This window comes from Podarcis filfolensis (genome assembly GCF_964270895.1).
Source record: "Podarcis filfolensis genome assembly, chromosome: 9".
In the NCBI taxonomy this organism is placed as follows: Eukaryota; Metazoa; Chordata; class Lepidosauria; order Squamata; family Lacertidae; genus Podarcis; species Podarcis filfolensis.
This window is the reverse complement of record NC_139610.1, coordinates 71,133,314-71,144,282: the sequence shown is the minus strand read 5'-3', so window position 1 is coordinate 71,144,282 and position 10,969 is coordinate 71,133,314. Positions and strand designations below refer to the sequence as shown.

The window sequence follows — 10,969 nt, the reverse complement described above, 5'->3', positions numbered from 1 at the left end:
TAAACACAAAACACACACAGATAAACACAAAACACAACACAACACACGCACGCACACACACACACACACACGCACACACACACACACACACACACCCCTTGAAGGAGCAGCAGCTGTGGAAGTGACAAAGAATTTTAAGGATAAGATGAAAGGAATACATTTATGTGTAAATTAATACCATTACCGTTCCCTTTTGGTGGTATCTTTCATCTTATGATCTAGATAATGGATAAACAAAGTAATACCAGGCAGTTGAGGAAGGTGAGGCTTAAATAAGTTGGGTTGAAAGGTGAAAAATACACAGTTCTTCATGCTCTTTTAAGCAATTTGCAGGCTCCCAAACTCCACAGTTCTGACATCAAGAAGGGATAGCAGGACCAGCCACTGCCTCAAGTCATACTATTTAGCATTTACAAACACCACCACCATAATGAACAAATCACAAAAGTGGCCAAATCTCTGTTCAGAATCCATATAGCCAACCAGTGATGGCAAACCATGTCTGAATTCTTGTGTGAGTCACCATGTGAGGGGGGAAATGGAGTTTCCAACCGTGGATTTCCCCCAGAAGGGAATTATGAATATGAGGGTCAAAGATACTAAATAATCCACCCTATTGTGTCAACTCACTGATTCTCTTCTCCAAATGTCACCAACGGTTTAATTGCTTACCCCCTTCTCCACTACCCAAGTAGAATATAAGTCTAGCTTGGGGCATCTTATTCTTGAGGAAGCATTTGAAGAATGAATCATTGGTCACAGATTTGTGGCTAAGCACCCATCCCTCTGATTCAGCTCTGTAAAACCACCTCCCCATTCAGGGGTGGCTGAATGTGTCAATTTTGATTTCTCTCCGTTTCTCATTTTCCTCATCTTAAGTTCAGTTCTCCGCATTTCCACGTCAGTTTGCAACAGTTTGCAACCAAAATTTCAGCATTTTAGTGTGAATCTTCCCTGCTGTACACATTTTTTTGCAAAGCCATTTCCAGAAAGCAATGCATATTTGTGTTGTATTTTTGCACAATGCATTTCTGTGCATATTACCATATTTGGTACTGCAAAGGAATCATGTGAAATTGAGGGATGACTGCAGTGCTTTCTTTCTGGGGGTACGCATACCCCTAAACATTTTGTGAATCTTTGTACTTTTGTCCATTTAGTGTATTTGTTTTTCCCGATTTGAACTATAAAATGGTGATTTTCTTGAGTCAAAATGAGAGTATCCATAAACACTTTTTTAAGGGAAAAAAAAGCACTGGATGGCTGTCTTTAGGTTCTCCTGTTGTTTTGGAAAGCGTAGGCAGAGTTAAATTCTTGAGTTAATTGTCTCTGCCATCCCAACATTCAAGTTGTCTTGGCAAATTAGGCTTTGAGAGATAGTATTTTGCTAAATTAGTCTGTACCACCTTAATTGCATAAACTTATTCTGGAGTTGCACACAGCTCCTCTTCCTTCTTGACCTGAAATTTCTACATAAGGTGTCATCAGCATCAACTGATCAAAAAGAGCACGAGTCTCCGATCTTGCATGGGCGGTTGTCCAGCCTCTGCACAAATTTGAAGACCTCAGGACAACGTGGCAGCAATGTGTTTCTGAAATGTGTGAGAATTTTCTCCTTGTGTCAGCAAAACCCTGATAGGAGGCTGTGCAACTTCACACCTTAAATTTAAGCAGTGTAACTTTCTCTGTAGATCAACCCTGATTCTCCAAAGTGATGAAAACCTTCTCGTGATAAAGAGTCACAAAGTTCTATTGACTTCCAAAGTTGTTAAGGGTAATCAACACTCACTTTCTTTCTTTCTTTCTTTAAAAAACAACAGCTCACAAAAAGGAGGACCTGGGTTTTAATGAACCCACCAAGTGTACATCAACTTTGTTTTTTTGCCCAACTGTTACAGGGGCATCTTTTTCTTAATGCACTAATTAGGAGAGAAAATAAGAGCCAGGTAGGATAAATGGCTGGTTACCTGTTAAGTGCACTGTGTGTGTTGAAACAGGGAAGAGATGTTTCTGAAAAGATGTAGGCGGTAAAGCTGTCCATGGATCAGCAACTTTTGAGAGTAAAAATATAACTTTGTATTTCCAAAATACTTTGTTTTCTCATATCTTGTTAATAAGTTAAGTTCTGTTGTACTGATCTATTAAGATCTGGAATGGAACTCTTAAATGGGGTGATGAACAAAGAGGGGATATTTTAGCTCAGTCTTCTTCCATAAAGTCTTTGGTTTAACCTCATAGCCTTTGGCTTAACTCATCCCACATTGGAACTAAGCTTAAATATGTGTAAATGAGGCATAGGGAACCTGTGGCCCTCCATATGTTGTTGGACTTCCATCAGTCACAGAAGGAGCAATGGTCAGGAATGATGGAAAATGTAGTTCATCAACATCTGGAGGGCCACAAGTTCCCCAGCCCTGGTGCAACTTTGCTAAGAAATAGGCCCTATTACTCTTCCATTCTTAAGGAAATCAGCCCTGAGTGCTCACTGGAAGGACAGATCCTGAAGCTGAGTCTCCAATACTTTGGCCACCTCATGAGAAGAGAAGACTCCCTGGAAAAGACCCTGATGTTGGGAAAGATGGAGGGCACAAGGAGAAGGGGATGACAGAGGACAAGATGGTTGGATAGTGTTCTCGAAGCTACCAGCATGAGTTTGACCAAACTGCGGGAGGCAGTGGAAGACAGGAGTGCCTGGCGTGCTCTGTTCCATGGGGTCACGAAGAGTCGGACACAACTAAACGACTAAACAACAACATTACTCTTGCCTCTATCATCTTCCTATCTATCATCTTATCACAGTCTCCACGTGTCCCCCTCCCCATAAATTAGATAGAAAGCTCTCCAGGTCAAGGCCTGCTACTGTTTTTATGCTGCTTTGTAAAGGGCCATGGGCATCTGGAATGATGATGATGTGTTAGCATTCTGTATTTTTCACTTCCCCAATTAATTTATATTTCCGGTGAATCTGCTGATGCTAGATCCCACAGAGAAAGTGGGAAGGATGGAGGCAGGTTGTATGCTGGTGAACCGTGGATAGCAACAAGTGAGCAACTTGCTGCAACACAGGTTGGGAATAGACTGAGTCTTTTTAAGCCTCCAGCCTATCTCCTACAGGCTTCACCAGTGCTTTTTTCTTCTTCTTCTAAAAAATGTTTAGAGGTACTCTTATTTTCCTACTCATATTGAAATACAGCCCCTCAATGAGGCCAAACTTAGATTCACAATTTTTTTAAATTATTATTATTATTTAATGGCAAACTGCCACATACAGCGCCTTACTTGGATGTGTCTGGAGTCTTGGAAGCTTGACTACCCTACGTTCTCCTACAAATGGAGCTTGTTTGGAGGTTCTAGCAGGGGAGTGCAGCTATCATATACCCTTGACTGAAGAACAGTACACTCCTTCTGTCCGGGATGATCATCCTCTTCCACCGAGTGCGCAGCTTCGGGAGGGACGCACATGGATTGGTGAGGGAGGAAAAGGACACCCGTCTAGCCAGCCAGATCAGCCAAATCAACCGTGGCGATCAATGGGGGTGACAGATGTCGCAGCCAGAATAGCCTTCACATCCAGATTCACAAAATGTTTAGGGGTATGCATACCCCTGCGTTCCCCCAGAAAAAAGCACTGGGCTCCACCCCCCTTCAGAGTCTTAATGGGCCATCCCTCTGACCTTACAATGTGCAATCTTCCTTCATTCCACAACCTCCCTTCTAGTGCTCTCTTTGCACTGCCAGACTGGTGATGTCTGGTGGGAGGCATCTAGTTCTTCAGACTAGGGGGTAGGTGCTGGTGAGGGTCCAGGCTGTGGCCCTATAGGCCCCAGTACTCTTTGCTATCCCTCTGCCCCCCCCTGTACAACCTCCATAGGCACAACACTCTCCCTATCTTCAGCAGCCAGCTCTGAAACTCTGGTGTCCCTGCAGTGTCTGAATTACTGCTAGATTCAGGGCTTATCCTGCCAGGGATGGGGAAGCTTTGGACTTCCAGACCCTATTGGACTACAACTCCCATCATCCCAGGTCACTGGCCATAATGCCTGGGGCTGATGGGCATTGGAGTCCAACAACTTCTGGAGGGCCAAAAGTTTCCTGCACCTGAGCTAGATCAGCCAGGTCCTTTAAGATTCCATCCATGATTCATTTCCCCTCGCCTGGCATTACAAATGATGCATTTTTTTTTACTCATAGTGAAAGTGCTAGTATTAATTTATGTTTCTCCTCACAGTAGCAAATAGAATTATCACTATTAATTGATAAACTGTGGCTTCCTGGGGTGTGTGTGGGTTTCCCTCTCCTTCTTCAGAAGCAAATACTTCAGGAACAAGCACTGAAGATCCCATCATTGGTGTGTGGTGGTTCCTCACACCTGTAACACATATTTCGCAGCTTTCTTTCTTGCTACCTTTCCGCAAACCTGCCGATGTGTCTTCCCACCTCTTCCTTTGGGGAAAAAAGTTCCATCTCACCATCTGGCAGCCCAGCATCACATTTGAATGAGGTGTTCCACCGAGCTACTTCAGATCTCTTGTGCTTATTTCTATTGGATATCAAGTTGTAGGCATTGGTTCCAATATGACTAGCGTCATGGTCTCTAGAGCAGTGTGCAAATGGACTCAGGAAAATTCTCCATCATATTTGTGGGGAGAGAACTTGGGGAAGGAGAGGGGAGATGGACCATATCACCAAGTTTATCCAGGAGGAGGAAGATCCCATCACTGGCACCTCCAGGCAGAGGCCCCAGTCTGAAATCCTGGAGAGCCTCTGGCACTCAGTGTAGGCAATATTAACCTAGATGGATAAAGGATCTGAGTCAAAATAAGAATAGCACTGTTGGGTTAGGCCAAAGCTCTGCCTACTCCAGCTTCTTGTTCTCATAATGATTAATTAAATGCCTATGGGCAGCCCACAAGTTGGAACTGAGCACTAAAGCAATCTCCTCACCTGCAGTTTCCAGCAATTTGTATTCAAAGACATACTGTCTTCAACAGAGAAGGTAGAACACAGCAGTTGCCGCTAGTAGTCATTGATAGTATAAGGCAGTTTCCTCTGCTCCTGTTTTTCTTTGGGAGATGGGCCCACCATTATCAGTAGCCATGGAAGAGCTTCCTTCTTTTTTCTTCAGGTCTTTGGTTTTTTTGCTTTCCCCCTGATCTTTTCGCTCTCTTCGTGTGACAAGTGTTTTTGTGTGCAGTCCCAGGAGGGATGCACCTTCTGATCTTTCTCTCTGAAGAAAATTCTCACCTGCCTCACAAATTTGCATCTCTGTAACAGAAGGCGTAGAGGGCATTCAAGGTGCAAGACAGGCACTTGATTGCCTCTCTGTTACAAGTACAGAAGAAACTCAGGAAAATCCCAGGTCCACCCAGATACAACCACGTCCAGAATCTCCCTGTGACATTGTCTGAACAATCTCCATGCTAACAGTGAAAAGCAGCTGCCTGTTATGCTCCCATCTCAAAGCACAATAAAGCGGTTCTTTTTCTTTCTTTGTTATATATCATTTGTATTTATTTTCCATTTAATATTATACATTCACATCATCATTATCAATTTTACCACTTTGGCTCTTTAGAGCCTATCGACTTCCTTCCCTCCCGCCTCATGGCTTTCAAAATTAACCTTTATATCATCGCATTTTGTACGCTTTCCAATTCTAATTATGCTCATTGCAAAATAACTCAAAAATTAAATAAAAATAGAAAGATAGAAAAATTCTCATTACAAGTCTTCCGACAACCCTGCTAGTGATGTTATTTGATTTGAATAATCTTCCAGGTATCGTATAGATTTACTCCAGTTCTTTTGGAATATTTGATCATGCTGGTTTCGGATTTTTCCTGTCAGCTTCGCCAGTTATGCAAAGTCATCTTCACCTGCCACTCTTTCGCACAACAAAGCGGTTCTTACTTGTGACTAAAGGAGATAATTTATAACAGTCAAGGCCTAGCAGCAAGCACTGGATACTCTTGCAGAGACAGTGCTCTTCTGCTCAGATCCTACTTGAAGGTTTCCCATGGAAATTTGGTTAGCTACTGTGAGAACAGGATGTTGGACTAGATGGGCCATTGGCTGGATTCAGCATGACCTTCTAATGTTCTTATGAAGAGACATCAAGATTCCAAGGTACATGAGCAAGGCAAGAGAAACAGAATTGAACGGAAGCAAGGAAGATGTCCCAACAGCAGTGTGGTGTAGTGGTTAAGAGCGATAGACTCATAATCTGGGGAACCTGGTTCGCGTCTCCGCTCCTCCACATGCAGCTGCTGGGTGACCTTGGGCTGGTCACACTTCTCTGAAGTCTCTCAGCCCCACTCACCTCACAGAGTGTTTGTTGTGGGGGAGGAAGGGAAAGGAGAATGTTAGCCGCTTTGAGACTCCTTTGGGTAGTGATAAAGCGGGATATCAAATCCAAACTCTTCTCTTCTTCTTCTTTTAAAGATGAGGTGGGACCACCACACGTTCAAACATGCACTCCATCTGGGCAGCACCTAGTTCTCAGTAACAAGACAGTGTCCTGCCCCCTGACTCCATCTCCTGCTCCTGCTTTGCCCTTCTCACTGGCTACTTGAAGTCACCAATGAGGCCCATGGGAGGGGCAGTGAGGGGTTGGAAAAGGCAAATCTGTTGCGTGGCAATTCCCGCCCCCTCCCACAGTTCGAATAAATAAAGACACCGGACACAAGAATTTAGGTTAATGGGCGAAAATGGCCACAACTTTATTGATTACAGGTAAGAGCGGTATTGGATTTGTGCATTGGCCCTATCAGACTAACTGGTATAAAACCAGGAAGGGTTAAGCACCAACAGGGGGAGCCCCCGAGATGCACATCCCTAGGCGCTCCCCGAGGGGTTACCGCTCGGGAGCGCGCTTTAGGCCCTAGCCTCCGTAGGTTTCGGACAAGGCGACGCCCCCCGGAGTCCTTTATCGGACTACCCTTCAACTTTGGGGGAGGTGATGGCGTTCCTCCCCCCGACTCATTTGCATGATAATACACCTGCCAATGCCTAACCGCCAAACCAAGGTGTTGTGACGTTTTGCTACGAGGTAGGCGAAAAAACCAAGTGGCTTCAAAATACAGCCAATTAGCCAAATGGAAAAACTCCTACCAGGACCCTTGCAGCGACCAGCCGAAGCCCATAGCAAAGTCCAAATGCAAACCTAGGGGGTAGGTGGGTGGGCAGCTGGCTGAAGGAAAAGAAAGGGCCGAGCACGGGCTGCCCCGACCTTAAATGACCTGACCTAACCCCGCCCCTGTCGCCAGCCGATTGGCTGGCGTCCTAAGAGATAATCCCTGGGATTCCCAAGTCCTGCGGGGCTGAGCTAGCCCCGTGAGGTTGTAGATGGGGCGTGAGCCTGCAACCCCCCCCTCCTTATGTCGGGAGTGGCTTTCTTCCCCTCTTCAATGTCTCAAATCACAATGGGAGGACCTCCATCGCTGGGTGCCAGCCTTCAAGAACATCACCCTACAACCTAAGAACGTAAGAAGAGTCTGCTGGATCAGGCCAATGGCCCATATAGGCCAGCATCCTGTTTTCACAGTGGCCAACCAGGTGCCTGTGGGAAACTCACAAGCAGGATTCAGGCACAAGATCATTCTCCTTTCCAGTGGTTTCCAGTAACTGGTATTCAGAAGCACTACTGCCTTCAGCTGTGTTGGAGAATAGCTATCATGGCTAGTAACCATCAATTCTCCTCATCTGCATGATTATTTTTTTTTAAAGCCATCTAAGTTGGCCATCACTGCCTGCTGTGAGAATGAGTTCCATGGTTTAACTATACACTGTGTAAATAATGACTTTCATTTATCTGCCCTGAACCCTCCTTACTTTTTCTTCCTCCAGCTCCTCTTCTATCTGGGGCTGCCAAACCATGCCAGATCCTAACATGTCTGAGGGGCCCATGACAGAGCACATCTAATCATCTTTCCGGCTCATTGATAACCAATAGATGATCTGATCCTAGAAGGTCTTTTACACCTTGAGCTGTTACGAAGTTGTGCTGTCGTTAAATGAGAAATAAATCCACTGAGCTCATTCTCAAGACCTTTATTCATGATTTATTTGTCATAGCCATTTTTGTCTCTTTAAAAAACAACAACACAAAACCATATCTGAAAATCCTGAAAAGGGCTACAAATGAAGCATCTGATTTATTTATTCATCTGTACTATTTATTTATACTTCTTTTCCCTTTACTAGGGTGGGTTGCAAGAATAAAATGTGTAATTAATAAGCAAAGAAAACGGGGAAGCCACAAAACAAGAAAAAGGGTTAAAACCATTCCATATATAAATTATATAAAAACAATTCAGCATCTAAAAACATTTTGAGTACAGATGCAGACTGGGATAATGAGCTCCATTTTAAAAGTATTGTTGAAAGAGGGAGATTTTCAGTACGTGCTGAAAAGACAGAAGTAGTGGCACCATATGCCTGATATTTAAGGGGAGGGAATTCCTAAGGTATGTGCCACCACATGAAAGGCCTGATTCCTGGATCATACAGAATGAATCTCCTGATAAGTTGTTATTTGATGGAGGCCCTCTCTGGCAGACTACAGTGAGACAATCATTAAGGTGAAAGGTAAAAGATAAGGTAGTCAGAAGCTGGGGGGGAAATGAGGGTAGTATCAAAACTGCTCTTTAGCTGGTGTTCAGCTAGGTGTTTGCCATTCAGTTTCTGTGAGGGAAGGGGAAGTTGTCAGTTTGGCTGGCATCAGACTCCACACAGACCTATGGGGTCAATGGTTTTTGGAATCAGGCTGAAGACTGGAAAGGCGAGCCAGGAAGCTGAGAGGCTAAGAAGAAGGGAGCCCCAAAATGTGGCAGCTGCAGTGAGGGTGTGTATTAAACCAAGAGAGAAATGGAAAGCCATGGTACCAGTGGTAAAGTAGGTCTGAGGGAAAGAAGGATGGAGACAGGCAACTGGGATGAGAAGGGGCTAACAAGAAAGTTAGTTTTCCCACATCGAGTTGAACTAATCAATGGTTCTTGCATAGTAGGTGTGGGTGTTCTGAGATAATAAAGAGAGTGGGAGAAAATAAGGAAGATTTAAAAATATATTTCCAGCAGAGTTAATTCATAGTTCATTTTCCCCTTCTCTTTGGGGTGGTGGTAAGAATCTGGACCAGAGGTTCCTTTTCCTTGGCAGCCCTGAAGCAAGACTTTCTATAAAGTTTTGTAGCACAATCTATTGCAAACAGACGATGCAATACCATTGCATCAAAAACAAGATTATAAGTGATTTATTATTTATGGAATGCAACTCATAAGGTTTTCTATAAAAGTTGCTACATTTTAATAAAAATCATGTTCTGAAAACTCATCATATATACAGAGGGAGAGAGAGAGAGAGAGAGAGAGAGAGAGAGAGAGAGAGGTGCCCAAAGTCTGAGTAGGGCATAAATATGTTCAGGCATCTTGAGAACCTGGAAGAGGTGAAAAAGGATTATGTAAGTCAGTCTTATCATGCCAGTAACTCAAAGCAAAGTGGGAAAGGAAGGTAATAGCTTCCATCCCTGGTTGTTTGCCCCCAGAAATAAGGGATTTTCTTTAGAACCAAAAATAGAGGCTATTAATTTTGGGGTCTGATCTCAAAGTCCAACACTTCCAGCCTTTGTGATCTATTTTAGTGATTAGCCACGGTAACAAAACACTGAGCTTCCAGGCTCAATAGCAGCATACCCCTGGTTACAAGAAGCTGGGGCCCAGAAAATTAGGAAGAGCTCTCTCCATCATGCTCTGCTTTGCCAACTCCTTAAGGGGACTCTGGCTGATATTTGTTGGAGGTTCAGTGGCTGCTCTGTAGCTCACATCACGCAGACCATTGTATTTCAGGTTCTAAGCTCTGCATTTGCTTTCTTTTTCTCAGCTATTCATGCATGTCATCAGACTCCTTCGCAACTGATAATTTATTAATTTAACAAAATTAATATACCGCTTGATTTTAGTCAAACCTCAAAGTGGTAGAATAATGTGGACTTTCAAAAATCTTCAAATAGGAAACCCCACCTAACCAGGGAGAGAAGAGCACTTTGAGTAATTCTAGAACATCTGTACTTTCAAAAGGCATTATTTTGTGCATCTTAGTTTTGCGCTCTCTCTCTCTCTCTCTCTCTCTCTCTCTCTGAGGGAGAGAGACCAGACCACAATGCTTCTCTTTCTCTCTTAAGAAACCTGACTTTGTGGAGTTGTTGTAAATTTAAAAGAGAGTTGGGTGCTCTGGTGTGTCCTGTGAGCCACTTGGATGTAGCCTCTAGCAAGTTTCCTCCAAGGGAATTCAACTGTCAAGGTAAAAATGTTTGGCCACTTAAAATATACAGTGGTACCTTGTTTGCATACGTCTTGGTTTGCATATATTTTGGACTACAAACACGTCAAACCCGGAAGTGCATGTCCCGGTTTGGAACCTTTTTTTGGATTACAACTCTTTTTTTTTTAATTATGAACAAAAAAATTTTTGGAGGCCCCATTGGCGAACGCGCACCTTGGGTTATAACCAGTTTTGGCTTACAGACAGACCTCCGGAAGTACCACTGTATGCTGTTACATCTGCAGTGATCTATTTAAATATCCAGGGCATCACATGCAGTGGTGTTTTTTTAAAGGACTCATGAATGAGCACAAAGCTTGATGATCTCAGTCTCGACATTCAACTGCCAGTCATCAGGCATCGAGCAATCAAGTGCTGAGCGTCTCTGTGAGAATCAGTGCTCCATGTCATTCATTCATTCATTCATTCATTCATAACATGTTTTTAGCCGCAGTTCCAGTATTTGCTCAAGGTGACATCCAAGAGTAAAAATAGGCTGCAATAAACCTAACATTTCAAGCAAACAAATTGTTCATCAGACAATCAAAACATCCATCGTGAAAAAATAAAATGCAGCAGAAAACGATCTCAGACAATGCTGGAAAAGGAATTAAATGCCTTTAGGGAGCATGGTGCAGTTGAAGAAGCTGAATGC

The 10,969-nt window shown here is 43.6% G+C and overlaps 1 long non-coding RNA gene across 1 annotated transcript; it reads left to right on the top strand.

Annotated features, from left to right (window-relative positions):
• Positions 1-3,739: 3,739 nt before the first annotated feature.
• LOC310742631 lies at positions 3,740-8,038 on the top strand. Its single transcript, XR_014538629.1, has 2 exons — positions 3,740-3,783; positions 7,846-8,038. It is a non-coding gene; the product is annotated as an uncharacterized lncRNA (long non-coding RNA).
• The last annotated feature ends 2,931 nt before the right edge of the window (positions 8,039-10,969 follow it).